This window comes from Adiantum capillus-veneris, chromosome 3 (assembly GCF_014529385.1).
Source record: "Adiantum capillus-veneris isolate H3 chromosome 3, ASM1452938v2, whole genome shotgun sequence".
Classification (NCBI taxonomy): Eukaryota; Viridiplantae; Streptophyta; class Polypodiopsida; order Polypodiales; family Pteridaceae; genus Adiantum; species Adiantum capillus-veneris.
The window spans coordinates 157,360,951-157,384,478 of record NC_140933.1 but is presented as its reverse complement, the minus strand read 5'-3'; the positions used below and the strand labels follow the sequence as shown (position 1 = coordinate 157,384,478).

Below are 23,528 nucleotides of genomic sequence, written 5' to 3'. Positions count from 1 at the left end.
ATGCTCCGAGGGCTTTGGCCTTCATACAACAGTTTGACATAGCTTTCTCTGGAGGGCATTACTCAGAGCACTCCAAGATTAGGAGGGCTACATCTTTCTTAAGGGAAATGCTCGAACATGGTGGTCCACCCTTCTACTAAGAAAGGAAGCTCCGGTTAAATGGTTAAAATTCAAAAGACTTTTTATTTCTTCTTGGCTGACTCGGGAGTACGAACAAGATATTTGAACTGCTTGGAATCATCTTCCGATGACCAAGGGAGATTCTCTGGACGCTTATTGCGAGAGATTGTGGAGCTCTTTTCTACCAACCTCTTCATTTAAGAAGGTCTGGTTTGAAGAACAGATTGAGCGGTTTTGCTGCGAACTTCCTACAGAGATCCGAGACTATTGCTTGGAACAAAAGTCAAATTCTATTCAAGAATTGATGGGTCATGCGAAACGGGTTTTGGATACATTCGGGCAATTTGACTTATCCCACAAATGAGATCTTGACTCAAAGAACCCAACAAACTCTAATAATGAAAGTAGAAAGAGAGAAAGTTCCCAAGAGAAGAAAAACAAGGATTCACGACCCCGGCTCACTCTTCGAGAGAGGGCCAACCACATCAAAGAGGGGAAGTGTTTTGGATGCGCGGAACATGGGCATGTTTCCACGATAACAAGGCACAGCAAGAACAGAATCAAGACAACCCAGAGAGTTCGAGAGCAGCTAAGGAACGTGGTAGAAAAGGCAAGATAAAAGCAGAGATTGCATGGGTACTGACCCAAGCACGATTGATGAAAGTACAAAACTTGGGGCAAAGTGAAAGATCAAGAAGCCCTGATTTTCTTTGATGGAGGAGCGAAGGCCAACTTCATTTCACCTGAATTGGCGGCACGGCTCGAGATTACACCCGATCGGATGGGACCACAAGCAGAGGCAGTTCTAGCGGCACCCAAACGGGACATAGCCATTACACTTGTCATTGGCAAACTTCAGCTGCATTGTCAAGGGTATTTGGGGCACGAGGACTTTTAAATAATGCCCTTGGAATGTTGTGATGTCCTCCTTGGAGTCCCTTGGTACCATAAGAACAATCCCATGGTCCATTATCGGGCGAAGAAAGCGACATTGACAAATGAAAAGGGCCGAAAAATTGTACTTGATGTGAACTTGAAGGGCGAGTCTGTCCCTATTGTATCGGCTTCGGCCGTTTCTAAATTAATAAAATCCAGTCTATTTGTTTACTCGATCTATTTGAAAGAGTTAAATGATGAAAACAGGACAAATATGTCTGAACTTAATAAAGAACGCCAAGATTTTCTCCACACTCATGCCAATTGCTTTTCTGAGGACCTGCCAAGAGAATTGCCACCATCTCGTCTTGAGGATCATACTATTGATATGATACCCGGAAGCACTCCACCGAACAAGCCACCTTACCGTGTGAGCCGAGCCCAGAATGAAGAGATTATAAACCAAGAGTGAGACTCTTGGAAAAGAGTTTTATCTAGCCGAGTACTTCACCCTACTACTCTCGGTGAAACCGGCCCGTAGGGCGGTAGGCGTTGGCTTTCACCCGAAAATCTTTACTTAAACACACACACAGAGCACTTTGCAAAGGAGACCTGTAACGAGAATTAACACTTCATCACACACACGGCTCGGAAGCTAGAATGCTCCGAGCAGACGCCGACAACCTGTAGGCCCCAAAATTGGCGCCCCTTTCGGTATTTCTTTATTCTTTAGGAGGGTAAATTACAAGGTAAGGTCCTGGGAATCCTTCACGTGTATCCACCTAGATACCATTTGATTTGGCCAAATTTCGGCAGCATAACAGCCCCAAAACTTGCGCGAAACCAATTCCCCTGCTGGAACTCGCTTGCACTGTTGTAAACCCTCTGATTCCTGTCCAAAAACAGTAAATTCAGCACGCTGTATGTACTGGTTTTTGCCCTGTTTTCAGCCCCAAACAGTCCCCTAACTGTCCTTTGCCAGTGGGGCACGATTCCCAATGATCCTGGCGTCCGTATGGCTGAAAAACAGTCAAATTACAGCGCATACACAGCGCTGATTTTGCACCTGTACGGTGAGGTTATGACCCTCACCAGTGCCTGCTTTGGAGCAGCAGTTAGCTACCCCTGTTCCTGCTCAAGGAGGCTCTTGCCTCAGCACAAAAGCATGAACCCACACAACTGTACATCAGTCAAATGAGTAGCCCTCTTGTGGGGCATCACATAACTGCACGTAGGGGAGAAAGAGAGCAGTATGTAGCGTGCGGGGCATCACTCCCGTCACCATACTGTACATAGAGGGCAAGGTAAGCATTCCATAGCTTCTGTACCTGTTGCAATCCGCCTGTGGCTGAAAATGGCGCCCCCTTTGATGATATGCAGCTCGTTTTTGCCTCCCAGAGTGGCAGAATCGCTCACAAGCTGACACGTCGCCCAGTTTCCGAGTTTGGGCTTTCCCTGCTAAAAATATCTCAACTGGTGCATCAGTTGACTTCGCGGCAGAGTTGTAAAGTGTTCCCCTAGTCATACCGAAGGTAATGACGCGAACACATTTCACGGCCCAAAATAGCAGTTCCCTAAATTTTAGGAGATGCTTCCGTTGGGCTCCCACTGGTCTTCTGACCATCTATCCTCATTGGGACCGCATCCAAAAGTGCAATGTGGCCCAACTGTCGGATACTTTCTGTTGGTGATCCCACCTTGACTTTATGCCTTTATTGAGTTCACTTCCTAGTATCCACCAACTTGCTAAGTACGACGGGGGGACCTATATGATCTTGCTCTGAGCCTAGACATCCTCTTACCATACGGATTCCAGTGCCGACCAACTTCCCGTCTGCGGGTGAAACTACCGTTCACATTGGCCATACAATGTCCGACCATTTGCAACTTCAAAAAGAGGGTCTCAAAAATTAAACAAAAATCATTGGAAAGAAACCAACAACTAAGGTTAGCAGTTGCCACGTCCTCGTGACACTCGGTGTTGTTGGTTTTAAAGAAAGACGGATCTTGGAGAATGTGCATTGATTATAGAGCTCTCAATAAGTCATGTGCACATCTAACCCTATGTGTACGTGGACAAGCTACTTTATGACATGGGTTCAGTTCAGTTAGATTAGGAAGTGTTCTGGCACTTTTGTGAGTTTGTTCGCAGATCGTGCATGTCCAGACACTTAGAATAGTGCATATCCTCTGGTTGCACATAGCGTGATCATCAGATTTCCATCAGAACCCATCAGGAGCATTTTTACAATGCATAGACCTATTTTCCCTATTTTTGATAATTTTCACTTATTATTTTTAAGTGACTTTTGTTGAGAACTAGGTAGGGCAATTTTAGCAAGCAACTATATAAGTAAACCTAGCGCTAGCACTTTCTAGCAGAAGAGGCAGCAGTTCCTTGTGTTCATCGAGCACCTTCTCAGCAAGACACCCCCCCATCAACAGACCTAGCGTTTTTGCATTGAAGACCAGCCCTGGCGTTTGCATTGCAGATCAGCCCTAGCGTTAGCAATTCTCCACAGTAGGACACGGATTTCAGCCAGTGTTTTTGAATTGCAGATCAGCCCCTAGCGTTTTGCAGTTCCATCGCGACAAGATCCAAAGTAGCACCAGCGTTTTTCAGTTTTCAGCAGTCAGACATCACAGCAAAAGTCCCAAACCTCGCAGATCTCACCATCCCGCAGCAGATCCTCGCCGCACGGTCAAATCCCGCATAGTTTGCAGATTCAGCCCGGAAACGCAGATTTCAGCATCTCCATTTTCTGTGCGTCGTCGTCGCATCGTCGCCATCCATATTGTCACCGACATAGAGTCAGAACTCAGCAAATACAAGATTTGCAGATTTCAGCCCTTAATGATTTCAATTTTCAGCCCGTCTCGTCGTCGTCCTCATCGTCGTCGGCAAATCCAAGCATTGTAGAGTTTTGTGCAATCAAAAGTAGACCGCTCTGGCCATAGAGAGTGGGGCCTTCGAAGGAGGGTTTGACAAGATTCTGGTGTCGTATTCTTCTCTCTCTATCTCTCAGTCTCAACACCTTCATTCATAGTGTTTGCCACTTTGTTTGTGATCATCTGCACTCTCTCACTAAAGGAACGGAAGGCTCTCCCTTCCGTAAGTAAAAGGAACCCTTGAGCACAATTCGGAGCATTCATCTTAAGCAAAGTTCACCATTCACTTCCGCTGCACCTTACGCAAAAAAATCACCAATTACAAGGATCCTCTTGTTTCATCATTGATTTGAAAAGCGGATATCATCAGATCCGAATCGCACTAGGAGATGTCTACAAGACAGCTTTTCGGACGAGCTTCGGTTTATATGGATTTTTGGTGATGCCTTTTGGCCTTACCAATGCTCCAGCGGCTTTTAACCGGATGATGGATAGGATTTTTCAGAGAGGACGAATCTTTTGTTGGCACTTTCTTTGATGACATTATAGTCTTCTCCAAGGATGAGGCAACGCATAGACAACATCTACTATAGGTCTTTCAGGCATTGCGAGATCACAAGTTAGTAATCAATGCCAAGAAGAGTGAATTTTTCTTACCGGAGATGCACTTTTTGGGACACATCATCTCAACAGCAGGAGTACAGATGGACCCGGCCAAGATTGAGACTATATGTGATTGGCCCGATTTGAAGAATGTTCATGAAGTAAGAAGCTTTTCGGGCTTATGTTCTTACTATCGGCAATTCATTAGAAAATTTGCAGAGGTTGATTCCCCTTTGCATATTTTGACACACAAGGGAATCCCTTTCTCGTAGGGACCCACAGAGGTGACTGCCTTTCAAACTTTGAAAGAGAAATTGACTACGGGACCAGTTTTGACTTTGCCGGATTTGCAAAAGTCATTCGAAGTATAGTGTGATGCTTGTGGTCATAGTCTAGGTGCAGTCTTAATGCAAGAAGGCCATGTCACTGCCTATGAGAGTTGATTGTTTTCAAGCCCGAAATTGACAGCACAGAGCTTTTGGCGGTTATCCATGCTCTTACTCAATGGCGACATAACCTACTCGGAGCCGATTTTACGGTCTTCACTGATCATCAGAGTTTACGCTACTTCTTGTCACAGAAGCAGCTTTCAGAAAAGCAGATGCGACGGGCTAACATCTCGTCACAGTTTCACTTCCAGATTGTCCATACACAAGGACAGCAGAACTTGGTGGCAGATGCTTGGCTATTTCTACGATTCATCATAGAAGCTTCGAGGACATGGTTGATCAGTACGCCACAGATCCAGTTTTTTCGGATATATTCAAATAAATACAAAATGGGGAGGTAGTAGCGGGACATTCCATACGGGATGGCTACTTGATGAAGAAAACGATGTTGTGCATTACACAGCCATTGAGAGAAAAGGTTCAAACTGAATGCCATTGTCCACCATTTACGAGTCACCGCGGCATTGATACCACCTTGAAAGGTGTGGAGCATTACTTCTTTGGGTCGAGACTCAAGAAGGATGTGGATGATTTTGTACGCAATTGCCTTGTATGCCAAAAGGTCAAGTTTGACAGGCATAAAGCACAGGGATTGTTACAGCCTTTACCCATTCCACCCGGCCCTAGGAAAGTATTGCAATTAATTTCAATTTTGATCTTCCGAAAACACAAAGTGAGCATGATGGTATCTGGACTGTTAATGACAGATTTAGCAAGCAAGCTCATTTCATTCCACTGAAGAAAACAATCAAGCCGGATCATTTAGCGAGATTGTTCATTGCCCAGATATTCAGATTACATGGCATGCCTGAGACAATAGTCTCCGACAGAGATCCCCGATTCACAAGTTTGTTTTGGAAGGCTATTTGGGAGAACATTGGCACACGGTTGCAGTTCTCGTCATCTTTCCACCTGCAGACAAATGGGCAATCTGAGATTGTAAATTCAATCAGACTGGATTTATTGAAATCTTACATTTCTGATCACAAGACTCAATGGGAAAAGTTTTTGCCCTTGGTGGAATTTGCCTACAATAACACGATCCACCCTTCGACAAGGAAGGCGCCATTTCACATTATTGAAGGTGCTACGAAGGTTCCACCCTTCCTAAGCACGAAAGATAAGATTTTTGAAGCCGACCAGTATACGATGGACTTGGATAGTGCTTTTGCCAAGGTCCGGGAGGCTTTAGCGAAATCTCAGGAAAGACACAAGAGGGCAGCAAATCGACACGACACCGTCGCGATTTGAAATTGAAGGAAGACGATTGAGTGCTCTTACGTTTTGAGAAGGCACTTCTACAAAAGAAAAAGAGAAAGAAGCGGCTTTTACCAAAGCTTAGCATGAGATAATATGGACCTTTCCAGATAAAAGAAAAGATAAATGATGTCTCCTTTAGACTGAAGCTGCCCGATACTTGGAGAATTCACAATGCTTTTCATGTCAGTCCCTTAAAGCCTTTTAAAGGCGATGTGCCCGATGATGGGGAGCCACGTGGGCAACCCGAAGTGGAGGAAAGCGAGGAGATACTCGTTCCAAAACAGATATTGGCACATAAAGATAGAGAGATTGAAGGTAAAGTGATTAGGCGGTTCTTGGTTAAATTCAAAAACTATCTTGCATTGGATGCGAAGTGGATGGAGGAGGAGGACCTAGCAGATACTCCTCAGATTGTGAAACTTTACCTTGAAGCATTCGGTTTGGCATAGTCTACTCCGATAGAACCCCGATTTCACCATGGGTGAATCTAGTGCAGCAGGCATGCAAGAGGGGAGTCACTCCGCTCCTTCCTCAACAGATTACCCCGATTTTTGATATAGAGTCAACTTATGTCCCTTTGGGTTTCAGAGATACTACTGGGTTGACAGTATTCTGTTGTATGACTTCATGAACTGGAATTCCCAAAAATGAAAAACTTGACTTGTTTGAATGCAAAAACTGAAAGACGAAATGACTGCAACACATCAATCTCATAAATCTCTATAAACATGACTGCAATATGGATTAGTTAATCGAGCACCTGTGAGGTCCCGACTCGATCTAGATGCGATTACTAAATACATTGCCGATTAATCATGGTCTGAGATTTGAAATGAATTTTGAATGTGATTTGTCATGTGATGTCAAGTCATGTCCTATGATGTCCGGTGATATGACTGTCGATTGGTACATGTGCTAGATGTGTTGTGCCTAGTGCGTCGGTACTAACAGTCAGTGTTTGCTAAGACAGTTTATGGCCTCTGTCTGTTTTGCAGGCATAATCGAGGGCGATTACAATTCTTTCAAGAGGGGGGTATGTCACAAATTGATGACATGGCAGTGCTTACAGACTTGGACACACACTGCTGACGTGCCAGGTCCCGGAATATGCGTCGATAGGCTGACACGTGGCACTGCACGGACCCCCAGATTTTGAGGCGGATTTTAAGGCAGCTGTACGGAATTACGAAAATTACGCTGACTGATTTTACGTCAGCTTTTGGGGCTTGAATGCTTTAATTTTTAAAAGCTTTTGGGCTCAATACTTTTGAGTAAGAAGCTTTTGAGTTTAGAGATTTTTGGGGCTCTGCTTTTGGGCATCCCTTGTACTTATAAATAAGCGGCCAGGGCCTCACTTCTCAGAGCATCTAGACGCACAGACTGAGAGTGAGCACTTGCCTGCTCCCTTGTACTTTGAACACAGATTAATACAAAAAGAAATACCGAAAGGGGCGCCAGCCTTTGGGCCCAATACATCTAGGCACGGAACTATGCCGGGCTGTGTTTTTAAGCGAATCTTTGTTGTGTCGCGGTAGAATCTTGACTTGGGGTGTCCAAGTTTGTTACACCAACAGATTTCAAGCGGTGCAAAGGGTCTGGTGAGGGTGGTGAATCAAGATCACAACCCCATGTGGGCTGAAAACTGAGAAAACAGCACTGGTTAATAGCTGAAAACTGTGGTAAATGAAAAGGAATCTCGCCGGCAAAGCACCGGATGCCAAGCCGGGTATAGGAAGGCAAGATCGAAGATTGGCCAATGCTGGCGATCCCCCCTCATCTGCAAAAAAACGCAAGTACCTGCTGTCCAGAAAACGTAGCTTCCTAAAAACACTAGGGGTAACAAAAAACGCAAACGGAAGAGGGGGTTTTCCGCTGAGGAGAAGGTCCCAAACCCTAGAGCTAGTGGAGAAAACAGCAGATCTACATGGTTCTTGCAAAAATGCAGGTGGCAGAGCATTCCATCGCAAGAAATGTTGTCCAAGTGATGGTGTCACCCCCTCTTGCAGAGATCGCTGGCTGATTGTTCTCTTGGGAGAGGAACCTTATGCTGATTTATGGTCAAAGTGATGCTCTATGTGTGTGGCATGTGTAGGTCAAAAAATGCCAAAAAAACTCTTTTTTTTTTGCCGTTCCGACCCCCGTCCCCGTTTCCTGACTTTTGCCGTCCCGTCCCCGTTCTCGACCCCGACTTGCCGTCCCATGTAACTGTGACGGAAACAACAGTCTCACTAGGGCCTAATCTACAACTTCTCAAAACGTTGCCATAGCAGGTCTAGAGAGGGTGACAGCATCTCAAAATGCTTAAGAGTAATACTCACCGTTGTCTGAGCACTCTGTTCTTCGAGTCTTGAAACGTTGCCGTAGCGGGCCTAGAGAGGGTGACAGCATCTCAAAATGCTTAAGAGTAATACTCACCGTTGTCTGAGCACTCTATCCTTTGAGTCTTGAAACATTGCCGTAGGTGCTCCTTGTTTTGGCCTCAAGAACCCTGCGTCTCAGAACGCAGTGAGAAACGCTATCCTCGACTCTGCTAGCATTTCCAAAACATTGTCTAAACTCAACCTCAAAGGGCCCAAAAGCATTTCAATACGCTAGAGAAAGAGATTGTCGAAAACGTAGCCACCGCCCACCATCGAAAATGCTCATGTTGATCCTCTTCACCTCTTGAGGAGCCAATTGCTCCATATAAAAGTCAACGATGCAAAAGTATCTAATAGAGTTACGGAAGTTATGGACGAGAGAGAATGCTCTAAATTAACCAACTTGGCAATGAAAACATAATTATACAATGGGGGCAAAGTAGCTATTCTATACCTACTTGGGGTCTTTAAGAAACCCCCCTTAGGAAATTGCCCTACCCAGAATCATGTCAAGTAAAAAAAACACCTAAATGACAAATAATTAATGGGACCACATTGGGCATTCACTTGAGATGCATAAGCTACAAATAGAGATAAGTGCATATTTATCAGTATCTCAAAAGCACCCCCTATGTTAGTTTTGTAGCTATTGCCCCAGACAGAAAAGCATTACTTAGATTCTAAGACATATCCACTATGACTTTCAATGTGCTTTGGGCGATCTTGAGAGAGACATAAATCATATTTGCTGGGCGATTCTTAAAATGTTTCCTACTTGAGATATGCAAACTCAAAAAGACACTCTTTATACGAAACGTACCAACTATCGGATTTCTTTACCAAGACCATTGAAGAAAATTCAAAAAGAGAGGTTGTCACGTGCACATCTAACCCTATGTGTATGTGGACAAGCTACTTCAAGACATGGGTTCGGTTCAATTCAATCAATCTGGAATAGAAAGTGATCTGGCACTTTAGTCTTTTGTGAGTCTGTTCGCAGACCGTGCATGTCCACACACTTAGAATAGATGCATATCCTCTGGTTGCACATAGCATGACCATCAGATTTCCATCAGAACCCATTAGGAGCATTTTTACAGTGCATAGACATATTTTCCCTATTTTTGATATTTTTCACTTATTATTTTTAAGTGACTTTTGTTGGGAACTGAGTAGGGCAAATTAGCAATGCAAGTATATAAGAAAACCTAGCGCTAGCACTTTCTGGAAGAAGAGGCAACAGGAGCACCTTTGCTCAATAGGCACCTTCTAAGCAGAACCCCCAAGACCAACCTAGCGTTTTTGCCAAGCAGAGACCTAGCGTTTTCATCCACAGCAAAAGCCAACGTTTTGCACTGCAGTAGCCTGGCAACAGCAAAAGACAAATCAGCCCTAGCGTTTTGCATTTGCAGGACAACCTGGCAGCAGAAGACAGCAGATTTCCACAGAAGACGATTTTCAGCCCTAGCGTTTTTGCATCAGCATAGCAATTCAGCGTTTTGCAGATCTTCACGACAGAATCAACAAGAAGACCAGCGTTTTCAGTTTTCAGCATAGACCCACAATAGAAGAAGTCCCGAACCTTGCGAATCTCACCTTCCCGCAGCAGATCCTCGCCGCATGGTCAGATCCCACGAAGTTTGTAGTTTCAGCCCGGAAAACGCAAATTTCAGCATCTGCGTTTTCAGCGCATCATCGTTGCATCGTCGCCATCCACATCGTCACCGACATAAGAGTCAAAATTCAGCAGATAAAGATTTGCAGATTTCAGCCATTAGCGTTTTCAGATTTCAGCCCATCTCGTCATCGACATCGCCGGCAAGTCTAAGCATTGTAGAGATTTGTGCAATCAATAGTAGACCGCTCTCGCCATAGAGAGTGGGGCCTTCGGAGGAGCATTCTGGTGTCGTATTCTTCTCTCTCTATCACTCAGTCTCATGCACCTTCATTCAAAGTGTCTATCCATTTTGGATGTGATCATTTGCACTCTCTCACTAAAGGAACGGAAGGCTCTCCCTTCCGTAAGTAAAAGGAACGCTTGAGCACAATTCGGAGCACTCATCTTGAGCAAAGTTCAACATTCACTTCCGCTGCACCTTGCATTGGTATCAGAGCTTTGGCAATGTTCTACATCATTGAAGGAAAGAACCACAAGAACCACAATTTTTTTTTGCTTGTTACGGTCGCACGTAACCCAGGATTTCTTGGGCGTGTCGATTCTTGATCGTGTTTTTGAAGAGTGACAAGAATCCCAAGAAAGAAGGGCTTGTCGAGCCTCCCCTTGTGCCCCTTTTCACTTATTGAGAGCGGACCGTGCACTTAGCGGCTGGCCAATCGACCTGAGGTGGGAAAAAGCAACCTTCGTGTGAGCGCAAGGCCGCCAACAGGTGTCCCCGCAGAAAAGAGCAGAACTCGGGTGAAGAGAAGATCCTTCTCTAACACAGATTGCAAGCGAAAGAAGAACCTCAAGAACCTCAAGACCCTCAAGAACTTCACGAACGCAAGAACCTCAAGAACCCCAAGAAACCAAGACCCACAAGAATCCAAGTTCCTCGTGAACTTAAGAACCCAAGACTTCAGTGGATGGTCATCACTCGAAGCGGAATGGATACTTCGCTTGGAGGTGGTGAGCATGGGAGTGGCGAAGAAGAGTTTCCCTCACCACGAGGTTTTTCCAACCCTTCCCCATCTACGACAAGGATTGCACTAACTCCTATGGAGGCTTTCGACAAGATGATGATTGACAGGGAGTTAGAACGCAAAGCAAGAAAAGAATGGCAACCATAGATCGTGAATCCGCAGAAAGAAGGGCGGCCATAGATCGTGAATACGAAGAAAGAATGGCAACCATAGAGTGTGAGCACGAGCAAGCACGCTTGGCAGCCAAAGCAAGAGAAGCAAAATTTGATCGTGAGAACAAAGCAAGAAAAGAAATGAACAACCGACACATGAAAGAGATGTTGCGACTCTTTTCTGAAGTGCAGGCACAGATGCAAGAGATTCGGGAAAGGAGACTCTCTCAGCCTCTTCTTCTCCAAAGCAAGACACACAAGATTTGCATGATGATGATAAGCATGATGATTTGAATGATAATGACAAGCATGATGATTTGCATGAAGATGATGTCATTCTTCACAAGGATGATGTGTTAGTTAATACTTTTTCTAGTGAAGCTAACCTCATTGCAGATTCGATCAATCACGAAGAACCGATCTTGGCTCTTGGGTCGAGGTCCAAAGAACCCCCACAGAAAGATTCGATAGATCCCGAAGAACCGATCTTGGCTCTCAAGCCTCGGTCCTAAGAACATAGTTACAGGGGACGGGGGGGGACGGGCCCTAGGGCCGGGGGACGGCCGTAACCGGGCCGGGAACGGAAGGGGACGCTGTGGGACAGATGGATTTCGGGCCGGACGGGCGGGTCGCAGGGGGGACAAACCGGGGATGGACCGGGAACGGCAGGGGTCGTGTCACAAAACGGGAGCGTACACGAGCACTTGAAAATCTGAAAATTAAAATACTTTGCAAATGTGAGAGAAGGGAGAAGATCAACACAGTATTGGGGACCAGAAGATGGGCTGGTCCCCCCCCCCCCCGTTAAGAGTATTCTTTTATTCAGGGAGAATTCGTATACAAGCACGAGAACCCGAGGAAACCCCTCCGTTCTGTAATCTTAGACCCGAAGGTCGTGCTTTCCCGTAAAGGGCTTGGGCACAAGGCCGTTCCTTCTCGTAAGGGACTTAGGCACGAAGCCGTACTTTCCCGTAAGGGACTTAGGCGTGAAGCCGTACTTCCCGTGAAGGGCCTTCCCGTAAGACGGGAGATTCCTGCAAAACAAACCACACAAACACGCGACAACAATTCGTATGGCGAATCCACAATAGATACCTGTCGTTCTTGCGCGGGAAAAGCGACTTCCGTGCTTCGTAGTCTCGCGATCTCTTGCGGCAGAGTCTTCTCTTGCTGATGTTGGTACCCCCTTTGAGTGAGGGCATGTGGTGCTTTTATAGCTCCCTGGCCACGGCACGAATAGCTGCTCGCGTAGAGATTGCGGCCGGGTTTTTTTTCGCGCTGTTCTACCCGCAATAGGGAGAGAGAATTCGCTGGTTGGTTTTGTTGCTTTATCTTCTAAGTGGCTGCCCACTTATTAAGTGGGCGGAAGCTTTCTTATGCTTTTCTTGAGAGCGTAGAATAGCTCTCTTCACTTGCCCGTAGGCTCTGTCCAAATCCCGGACAAATTCGTCAGCTGCGAAAATCTTATCCTTAGTTAAAAGGATAGGTGGAAGCAAAGGCTTACCATAAAGTATCTCAAAAGGTGCTTTTCCTGTCGATGAGTGTATGGTATTGTTATACGCATACTCGACAAGAGGCAAATATTTCTCCTAGTCAGATTGCCGGTCTAACACATAAGCTTTTAACATATCCAATACTGTGGAATTGGCTATCTCACTTTGCCCGTCCGTTTGAGGATGGTAGGCAGATGAAAAATTCAGCTTCGTACCAAGATTATCCATCAAGGCACGCCAAAAATTTCCTGTCATGCGAGGATCTCGATCACTCACAATAGACTTAGGCATTCCATGATGCTTAAAGATCTGTGCCAGAAAGACCCTAGCCATATGATCTGCTTTTATCGTTTTCTTGACTCGTATAAAGTGTGCTTGCTTGCTAAACCTGTCCACAATGGTCAAGATCGCGTCATTTCCAGTCTGACTTCTAGGGAGGTCCATGATGAAGTCCATGGCAATACTTTCCCAAGGTTCATTAGGCAGAGGCAAAGGTTATAGCAACCCAGGTGTCTTATGCCGATCATACTTTACTTTTTGGCAAACCAAGCATTCCCTGACATACTTATCAATGTCTGCTTTAAGGCTAGGCCAAAAGAAATATCTTTCCATTGCTAAGGTTGTAGGGAGAATACCCCGATGACCCGCATAAGGCGAAGCGTGTGCTTCATCCATGATCTTCTTTCTTAATGGTTCTGCCACACATATGGCATGATGGTGATAGACATAACCGTCCCGAATGGAATAGGGAAACTCATTCTCTCAATGATGTAGCTTTCCCCAAACGGTGGAGAAGTCTGGATCATTCGGATACAAATCCGGTAGTGCTTCTAATTCTTGATGATACACCGAAGTGATAGCGTTCACCCTTGGCCGCCTAGACAATGCGTCCGCGACCACATTCTTACTCCCAGCCGTGTGAAGGATCTGGAAATGAAACATAGACAAAAAGTTTGCCCATCTCATTTGCTTCTCACATAGTTTCCTTTGCATAAGAAAATACCGCAAACTCTGGTGATCAGTCTTGATCACAAAATCCGCTCCTAGAAGATAGTGCTTCCGGTTGGATAAGGCGTGAATCACAGCCGTGAGTTCCTTTTCGTAGATTGATGCATGCAACTCTACATCTTTAAGCCGTCTGCTTTCATAGGCCACTGCATGGCCTTCTTGGTTTAACACTACTCCGATGCAATCGCCTGAAGCATCGCAGTGAACCTCAAATGGTTTTCTTAAGTCAGGCACTATCAAAATAGGCCCATGGCTTAGCAAGTACTTGAGCCGATCAAAAGCTCCTTGTTGTCTCGATCCCCATCTGAAAGGAATCTTCTTCTTTGTCAAGTCATAAAGCGGTCCTGCTACATGAGCAAATCCTCGAACAAACCTTCGATAATACGAACATAATCCCAGGAAACTAGGTACATCATGTACCGTAGTGGGAATAGGCCAATCTTCTACCACTCGGATCTTGGCAGGATCCATACTCACTTGATTGTGAGAGACTATATGGCCGAGATAGTGTATCTCTGAGAGAAAGAACTCGCTCTTCTTTGCATTCACATGCAACTCATGCTTTCGCAATTCTTGAAACACTAAGTCCAAGTGCTTCCGATGTTCCTCTTCTGACTTAGAGAAGATGAGTATGTCGTCAAAGAATACTCCCGTAAAAGCTCGATACAGGCTGAAAATGCGGTCCATCATGCGATTGAACGTCACAGGAGCATTTGTCAAGCCGAAAGGCATTACCAAAAATTCATATAGTCCAAAGGTTGTGCGGAAAGCAGTCTTGTGGACATCCTCAGGGGCGATCCGTATCTGATGATACCCACTCTTTAAGTCTATGCGACTAAAGACACTTGCACCCTGCAACTTATCAAGTATATCATCAATCCGAGGGATCGGAAAGCGATTCTTGATTGTGATCTTGTTTAAAGACCTATAGTCTATGCACATTCGAAACGTGCCATCTTTCTTCTGCACCAGTAGAACTGGAGAGCAGTAGGGTGAAGCACTTGGCCGTACTAACCCTTTCTCTAGAAGCTCGTTGACTTGCTTCAAAATTTCCTCTTGCAGAGCAAGACTTACCCGATAAGGGGGTTGATTGGGAGGCGAGCTACCCACTATAAGATCTATGCGGTGATCTTCCGGGCGTACCGGAGGGAGTTCATCAGGAAGTGTTTCTGTGAAACAATCTTTGTACTTTTCAATAAATTGAAGACGCTTCCCTTTCTCCATTTCTGTGTTTCCTTGAACATCTGGAATTTAGTTCGAGCTTGGTAGTGCAGGTTCCTTCCTTGCTTTCTCTTGCCTCGTAGAGGCTTGCTCTTGCCGTTGCTGCTTTAGCGGGCAATCAGGTTTCATATGTCCTTTCTCGCTACAATAGAAGCATCTTCCTTCTTCTCTGAAAGTTTGAAGTTGAGTAGGAGAAAGATACTTACTTCGCTTGCCAGTGCCCTCTGGCTTCTAAGAATGATCATCCTCTCTAGATGGACGTTTTCTTCCTTGGCTCCCATGGTCATCGTAGACCCCTCTATGTCTTGCACGGTAAGTGCTATGCTCCATCTTTCTGGGCGTCCCAGTTGAGTGCAAATCCTAAGCAATGATTGCTGACTCCATCATCCTTTGAAGAGTATCATGCGGATACACCTTCATACTCTTTCGAAGCTGAGGTTGGAGACCCGCTTCGAACTTTCTTTTCTTTTTCTTCGTCGGCAATCTTCATAAAGGGAGTGACCTTCAGAAGAACCGACCAATACTTGTCCACATAAGTCGTTACTCTTTCATGTTCCTTCTGGGCAAGCCAATCCCATTCCTTCCGTATGTCCTGTTCGAAGTCAGGTGAAAGAAATTGTTCATAAAATTCAGATTTGAAGCTCTCCCAAGTTCTAGCCTGAGAACCTTCCAGAATCTTGGCTAACCACCAATTAGTTGCCGTTTCCTTGAGGTGCATCCCCACATGGCGTAATTTGGATTTTTCTGTGAAATGCCCATTGGTAAAGGTGACTTCAAACTGTCTGATAAAGGACAGCGCTTTGGGGATGTCTCTCCGTCCGTTGTAGGTTTCGAACTTGATGTCCTTGTCGCCCGATTTGAAGACTCTCATGCGATGTTGAGACTTGCGACCATGCTTCTTGAATCGAGGTTTATCTTTAGGTTGATGTAGGGTAGTGGCAGTAGTAGCGGCTTCCTTCTTCTGACGAGATGATCGAGAAGTAGAAGTATAATCAGGAGAGTAAGATGGAGATGAGATAGAGATGTCCTTGCTCTCGTCTAGCAAAGAGAGCGCTTTTTCCTGGCCTTTCCTTGAAGTAGGCCGTTCATTCCGATCCGTAGATCCTTTGTGCACCTCGGCACGTTCTTCTTCTCTTGCCTCCTGTGGTCTCACGCCAACAGTGTTGTCTGGATGCTTGGCTGCATCAGTTCCATTCGTTTTCTTCATTCCGCCCAAAAGCTTTTGGACGTCTGGCAACAGTAAAATTTGTTGCAACTCCGCAAGCTGAGCTTGCACTTGTTGAAGCTCCTCTTCAACGCTTCTCCCTTGGCTCGACATGGTTCTTCCCGTTCTTCCCGGAATCGTCCTTCTTTGCAAAGAAAGAGAGGAGTCCGAGCTCTGATACCACTGTCACAACACGGGAGCGTACACGAGCACTTGAAAATCTGAAAATTAAAATACTTTGCAAATGTGAGAGAAGGGAGAAGATCGACACAGTATTGGGGACCAGAAGATGGGTTGGTCCCCCCCCCGTTAAGAGTAATCTTTTATTCAGGGAGAATTCGTATACAAGCACGAGAACCCGAGGAAACCCCTCCGTTCTGTAATCTTAGACCCGAAGGTCGTGCTTTCCCGTAAAGGGCTTGGGCACAAGGCCGTTCCTTCCCGTAAGGAACTTAGGCGCGAAGCCGTACTTTCCCGTAAGGGACTTAGGCGTGAAGCCATACTTCCCGTGAAGGGCCTTCCCGTAAGACGGGAGATTCCTGCAAAACAAACCACACAAACACGCGACAACAATTCGTATGGCGAATCCACAATAGATACCTGTCGTTCTTGCGCGGGAAAAGCGACTTCCGTGCTTCGTAGTCTCGCGATCTCTTGCGGCAGAGTCTTCTCTTGCTGATGTTGGTACCCCCTTTGAGTGAGGGCATGTGGTGCTTTTATAGCTCCCTGGCCACGGCACGAATAGCTGCTCGCGTAGAGATCGCGGCCATTTTTTTTTTTCGCGCTGTTCTACCCGAAATAGGGAGAGAGAATTTGCTGGCCGGTTTTGTTGCTTTATCTTCTAAGTGGCTGCCCACTTATTAAGTGGGCGGCCGGCATATTTTAAAATTGGTTTGAACCTGCCCAAAAACTCAATAAAACCTTATAAGTTAAAACCAATGCATTTCACAACACTTCCCAGGCGTCCCTGGATGCAACCACATGCACGAATGCAATGCAAACGTAGATTCCTTGCGGGAAAGCGTCTGCCTTCTCGCGATTGTTCCTGCTTTTCGTAAAAAGCTTCATTAAACCCATCTTTATTCTTGTGCTTGCGTTCTTACGCGTATTTTCTTACTCAGTTCGGATTTCCTCCTTAGCCTACGGGATGCCCCCTTATTGATGCATCCGTCACCCATCATGTGACGCATCAGGGACACTCGTAACCCGGCCCTTTCCACCGAACGTACGGAAACTCCTTCGCGATGTTTACCGTCACCCATCAAATGACACATCAGAGTTGTCCGTTCCTGATGGCCGTTCCTGTAGCTACAATCTTTTAACAGTTCTTAGTGCACATAATAAAATATCCTAAAAAAGAGATTAATCATTAAAAATAAGAAAATAGTCCAATTAGCAACAAATCAGACGAGGTCGACCAGGAACGACTGCAGTCAGGCCGAAAAGTGACCGTTTTTTACCGTTTTTAACGGCTCTGTGCAGCCCCAACTGCCACATTTTGGGGGGCCTTGGCCCTTGGGAGGCTATAAAAGGCTCCCTTGGGCCTCTTAATACTCATAGTCTCATTCCAATTTGCAATTTCCCTCAAGCTCAAGCTACTCAACGCTTTCCTCTCTACTCAATGCTCATTGCTCAAGCCTCATAGCCTCATTGAGTCATTGCTCAAGCCTCAAGGCTCAAGCTTGAAGCATGACCATTGACTACTCTACACTCTCAAGTCTCTCCCTCTTCTACCCACTTTGAAGTTTGAACTTTGAAGCTCTCCTCTCCCTCTTCTACCCACTTTGAAGCTCTCCTCTACTCTCTCTCCACAAAAGCTCTCCTCTAACTCCTCTAACTTCTAAGCTCTACTCTCTCGAGTCTCTCCACCATCATGTCATCTCAAGCCAACTCCACTTCTCAAGCCGGTTCTTCTCGAAGGCGGCCCGCCGTGCAAACGTGGTCGTGGTGGGATGAAGTCGACTTTAGCTCGCGTGACAAAGGTGGCGGTGCAAGACCATGGACGTGCAAGCTATGCCCATACAAGAGAACGGGTGGTTCAAATAAAGTGCGAGCCCATCTTCTTCATGAACCCGGTCACGAGGTGAAGTTTTACCATCATGTAGCTCCCGAGAAGAGGTTGGATCTTCTTGAGAAGCTCACAGTGTATGAGGTTGCGGAAGCGGCCAAGAGGGGCCGTTTTGTTGCCGTTGATCCCTCCGCCACGGCGACACCGCGAGAGCAAAGGGAAGCCAACCTTGACGACATCTCTCGAAGCTTCAAGAGCCATGCATCTACACCGTCCTCTTCCGTTCCGCATCGCCAAACCATGCTCGGTTTTGTGGTGGGAGAACTATGGAGGAGATGGCCCACATTTGCAGCGCTTGGCTATTCGTGTCCTTAGCCAAGCATTTACCACTAGTTGCTTGGAGCAACTATGGAGTGTGTACAGCCACATTGCCTCTAAGAAGAGGAATCGCCTTGGGGTTCAGAGGGCCAATGATTTGGTGTTTGTGAGCGCTAACTTGCGCATGCTTGCCAAGAGCGTCACACACAAGGCAGATCCTTTCACTGAGTGGGAGATGGCACAAGAGAATCCATCTATGGCCGATACTCTTTTGGAGGAGCTAGAGGAGTACTTCGAGCCTCAATGCGAGCCTCCCGAGCCCTCATACGTCCCTGACGACCTCGACTACGATGACGATATGGAGATTGAGCAGGCGAGCACTTCTTGAGTTTGATGATCATTGATCACTCGACTCTCGAGTCTAGACTCTTGAGTCTACGACTCTACCTACTACATAGCCCTTTGTACTTTTTGTTATCCTTGAGGCCTCAGGCTTGTCCTAAGTCCTTTAGGCTTTTTGACTCTTGAGCCCTTGTGGCATACACTTCTCATTTTGTATCCATCGATCATCGATGTTTTATTAGCACATTTCAGCCTATATGACTCGTGTTCTTTGGTCTATTTAGTGTAAATTTATGGTCAAAGTGATGCTCTATGTGTGTGGCATGTGTGTAGGTCAAAAAATGCCAAAAAAACTCTTTTTTTTTTGCCATTTTGACCCCCGTCCCCATTTCCTGACTTTTGCCGTCCCGTCCCTGTTCCCGACCCCGACCCACCGTCCCATGTAACTGTGGATGATGGGCCTGGTCTCAAGACCATGAAAAAGCTCGTTGCTGATAACATGTGAGTGCGCGTGCGCAGAAGCGTGAGAGAGGAGAGAGAGCGACAATAGACCACAAATGCTGGTGCAGGGAAGAGGGGGCGATCAGTCCCCCTTGACTACTAGAGCATAAGACCTGTCAATACAACGTATGATCTGTATGTGACAAGTGGGTACCCCCCTGGCCTCATATATATGAGTGCCCAAGGGAGGTCGAGCAGTGCACATGCTACCCCACGACCCAGCATGAAAATGCCCTGTGTAGGGCGCCTGGACAAAAGAGGAGGAGGCCGCCCCAGAAGTGGGCGGCCGGACAATGGAGCCTACATGCATGTGCTATGGGTGGCCAACCCAGAGGCACACTAGCCGTACATGCATGCCCTAGACCTGTGAAGCAGCAGAGTGGTGTATGAAATCTAACACCTTTGTATATGCTGACTCAGAAAGGAGTTCCTTTTACTTGGTGACCAATAGAGATAGCAACCTTTCAGACTCTCAACGAAAAGTTGACTACAGGACCAGTGTTGGCCTTGCCAGACTTGCAAGAGCCATTCGAAGTTTACTGTGACGCTTGTGATCACAATCTAGTATGTTTTTACATCCTGAAATGGTTGCACAGATTTATGAGCAAGAGCTTTTGGCAGTTATCCATGCATACGCAATGGCGACACTGTCTTCTCAAAGCCGACTTTACAATCTTTACAGATCACCAGAGTTAACGCTACTTCTTGTTGCAGAAGCAGCTTTCAAAAAAGCAAATGCGGTGGGCTAACATCTTGTCACACTTTCACTTTCAAATAGTCCATGTTCAGGGACAAAAAAACTTTACGACAGATGCATTGTCTCTAAAGCTCTTGGTTCTGGCTATTTCCGCAATACATCATCGAAGCTTCGTGGATATGGTAGATCAATACGCCACAGATCCTGATTTTGCAGGTATCTTTCACCGTATACAGAGAGGAGAGACGGTTGCAGGCTAATCCATACGGGACAGCTACTTGATGTGGAAAACGAGATGTGTTACACAGCCTTTGAGGGAAAAGGTTTTGACAGAGTGCCATTGTCCACCTTTTTCCGGCCATCGCGGCATAGATACCACCTTGAAGGGTGTTGACCGTTACTTTTACTGGCCAAGGCTCAAAAAGGATGTGGACGAGTTTGTTAGCAGTTGCTTAGTATGCCAAAAGGTCAAGTTTGACAGGTATAAGGCACCAGGATTTCTACAACCTTTATCCATACTCTCCTGTCCCTGGGAAAGCATTGCCATGGATTTTATTTTTGATCTTCCCAAGACTCAAAGTGGACATGATGGCATTTGGACAGTCATCGATAAATTCAATAAACAGGCCCGCTTCATTCCGGTTAAGGAGACAGTTAAGCCCGATCATTTGGCGAAACTGTTTGTCTCATAGATTTTCTTTCGAATATATGGCATGCTTGAGTCCATTGCTTTGGACATAGATCCCCGGTTTACTAGTTTGTTTTGGAGGGCAATCTGGGAGAACATTGGCAAACATTTGCAGTTCTCGTCCTTGTTCCACCCGCAGACAGATGGGCAATTTCAGATAGCCAATTCAATGGCTTTGGATTTATATTTCTGATCAGAAGACTTAATGGGAAAAATATTTGCCCTTGGTGGAGTTTGCCTGCAACAACACACGGGGAAGGCGCCATTTGAAGTATTCGAGGGTGCTAAGCACCAAAAAGACCAGATTCTTTTTTAAGAAGATTTTTGAAAAAGTCTAGAAGGCAAGGAAGGCCATCTAGTAGTTTAGAGGAGGAGAGCTCGTCCTCTTTTGACAATGACCAGATCAACAAGAAAACCAAGGAGTTCAAGGAAAAGAGTCAGGCCGTCAGGATTGAGACGTTTTCAGGCTACCAGAACACCCATCGAACCCTTGAGTTTGTACAACAGTTTGACATCGCCTTCTCTGGAGGACATTTCACAGAACACTCTAGGGTGCGAAAGGCGGCATCTTACTTGAAAGGAACTATACAGACATGGTGGTCTACTCTGTTGTTACGTAGAGAAGCACCTGCGACGTGATTGAAATTTCAAGACAATTTTCACGTCAACTTGGATATCAGATGAATATGCAAGAGATGTCATCACGGCTTGGCCTCACTTGAAAATGATTGCGAAAGATGCATTGGATAACTATTGCCAGAGGTTTTGGGATACTTATTTGTTGGTGTCTTTGTTTCAGAAGGTTACTTTGAAAGACCATATTGAGTGGTTTTGTTGTGGTTTGCTAAAAGGAATTTAAGAGTGTTGTCTAAACCAGAAGTCTGACTCTATTCAAAGACTTATGAACATGCTAAGGAACGATTCGGAACGCATGTCGGCTTATTGACTTATCCTACAGACAGAATAGTATCCACCTCAACATGGTAAGAGTCTGCCAGTGAAAAGAATGAATCAGGGGACCAGATGACAGCTCGTCACAAGATACTAGAGAATCAGATGATAGCGCATCCGAAGGTTCCGACGAACTAAGGGAACCAGATGCAATTTCATCAGAGAATTCCGGAGAAAGGGAATGAGATGATAGTGCGTCTCAGGGTTCCGATGATTGAGATTGACGTGTCAATGGACAAGGAAAGTTATCGAAGCTACCCACAGGTCCCAAGGCACAAGGAAAGAAAGGAAAAAGGGAATCCGCTGGTAGATCACAGAATTCCCGAGAACCACGATAAGATTTTTGAAGCGGATCAATATGATCTAGATCTGGATACTGCTTTTGCCAAGGTGCACGAGGCTCTTGAGAAGTCTCAAGCACGACATAAGAAGGGAGCCGACAAGATTCGATGCGACTTGCAGCTGAAGGAAGATGATCAGGTGTTCTTATGGTTTGAGAAGGCACGGCTAAGAAAACCAAAGGGAAAGGAGCAGCTTTTTCCAAAGCTAAAAATGTGGTACTATGGCCCTTTTCCAGATTCAAGAGAAGATAAGTGATATATCCTTCACACTGAAGTTGCCAAAAACTTGGAAGATTCACAATGCTTTTCATGTGAGTCTCTTGAAACCTTTCAAGCGTGAGGTGTCAGTCGGCATGGAGCCTGAGGAGCAACTTGAATTGGACTATAGAGCGAGGAGCATAGTTGACACGTATGGTCACGTACGATGGTTACACATACGAAGACGTGCAGTACTAATCGAACTAAAAAAAATTAGACATACGTTGAAGTAACGTACGATGCAAAAAAATAAATCATATATCTTTTAGAGCTTTTAGTCTATTATGAGTCATGACATAGACCTTAGTAATGTAACTACTTAGTATTAAGTACTTACAACTTAAAGGAGATGTCTTACAAGTAAGAACATTAAAGATTTGGCCATGGACATTGGAAACGGCAATGTTCGAAAAAAGAAGATCATGATTGCATTTGATTTCATAATTCATTAGATAAGTAGAGAGTCGAGGCTCGAGAGATACAAGTGACAAAAAAGTAGTGACACAACTCATAGTCTCATGGCCCATGGGTGCAAACTTTAAAGCATAAAGAGAGAGTTCTAAGTGCTCATATCGCTCTCATCACCGGAGTTGTGGTCCGAGCTTGAGCTAGAGGTAGCTGCATCATCCTCATCACTACTTGCATCAGATGCACTAGATGCAAGACCATAATCTCCCTCACTAAGGATGTTGCCCTCATCATCAAACTCTGGCTCTCTAGGATCCGCAAGCCTAGAAATGGACACATTCTCCAAAGTGGTGTCCGCCATAGTAGATCCGCTACCCGAGCCTCGCCGCACATAGGTCTTGGGTGTCTGTGCCGACGCTCTTCCACTCCCACGAGCAACCGGAGTGGAAGCTACTCTACCTGTAGTTGCCAAAGCTCGCACAACCACCTTCTTGCGGGACCGTGTGCGAGAGACACGGCGATCAATCTCCTCCAACTCCAAGTAGAGGTCTTGAAATATTTGCTCCTCCTCTGGATCGCGATCTTTGTTGAGACTCTTCAGAGTCTCAATGGAGAGCTTGCATTCATCGACATTCACCTATTTGTCATTTACAACATGCAGGAAGATTAATGGAGTTAGCAATTTGGCATGCCAAAAATATGAGCACATGATAAATCATACATCATACATGTGAAAGCATA

At 45.6% G+C, this 23,528-nt stretch overlaps 1 protein-coding gene across 1 annotated transcript in view; it reads right to left on the bottom strand.

The window, feature by feature from the left end:
- The window catches only part of LOC147462034 (26S proteasome regulatory subunit 6A homolog), a 99,216-nt gene that overhangs the window by 67,813 nt on the left and 7,875 nt on the right, over positions 1-23,528 (bottom strand). The gene's annotated exons all lie outside the window — the stretch shown is intronic.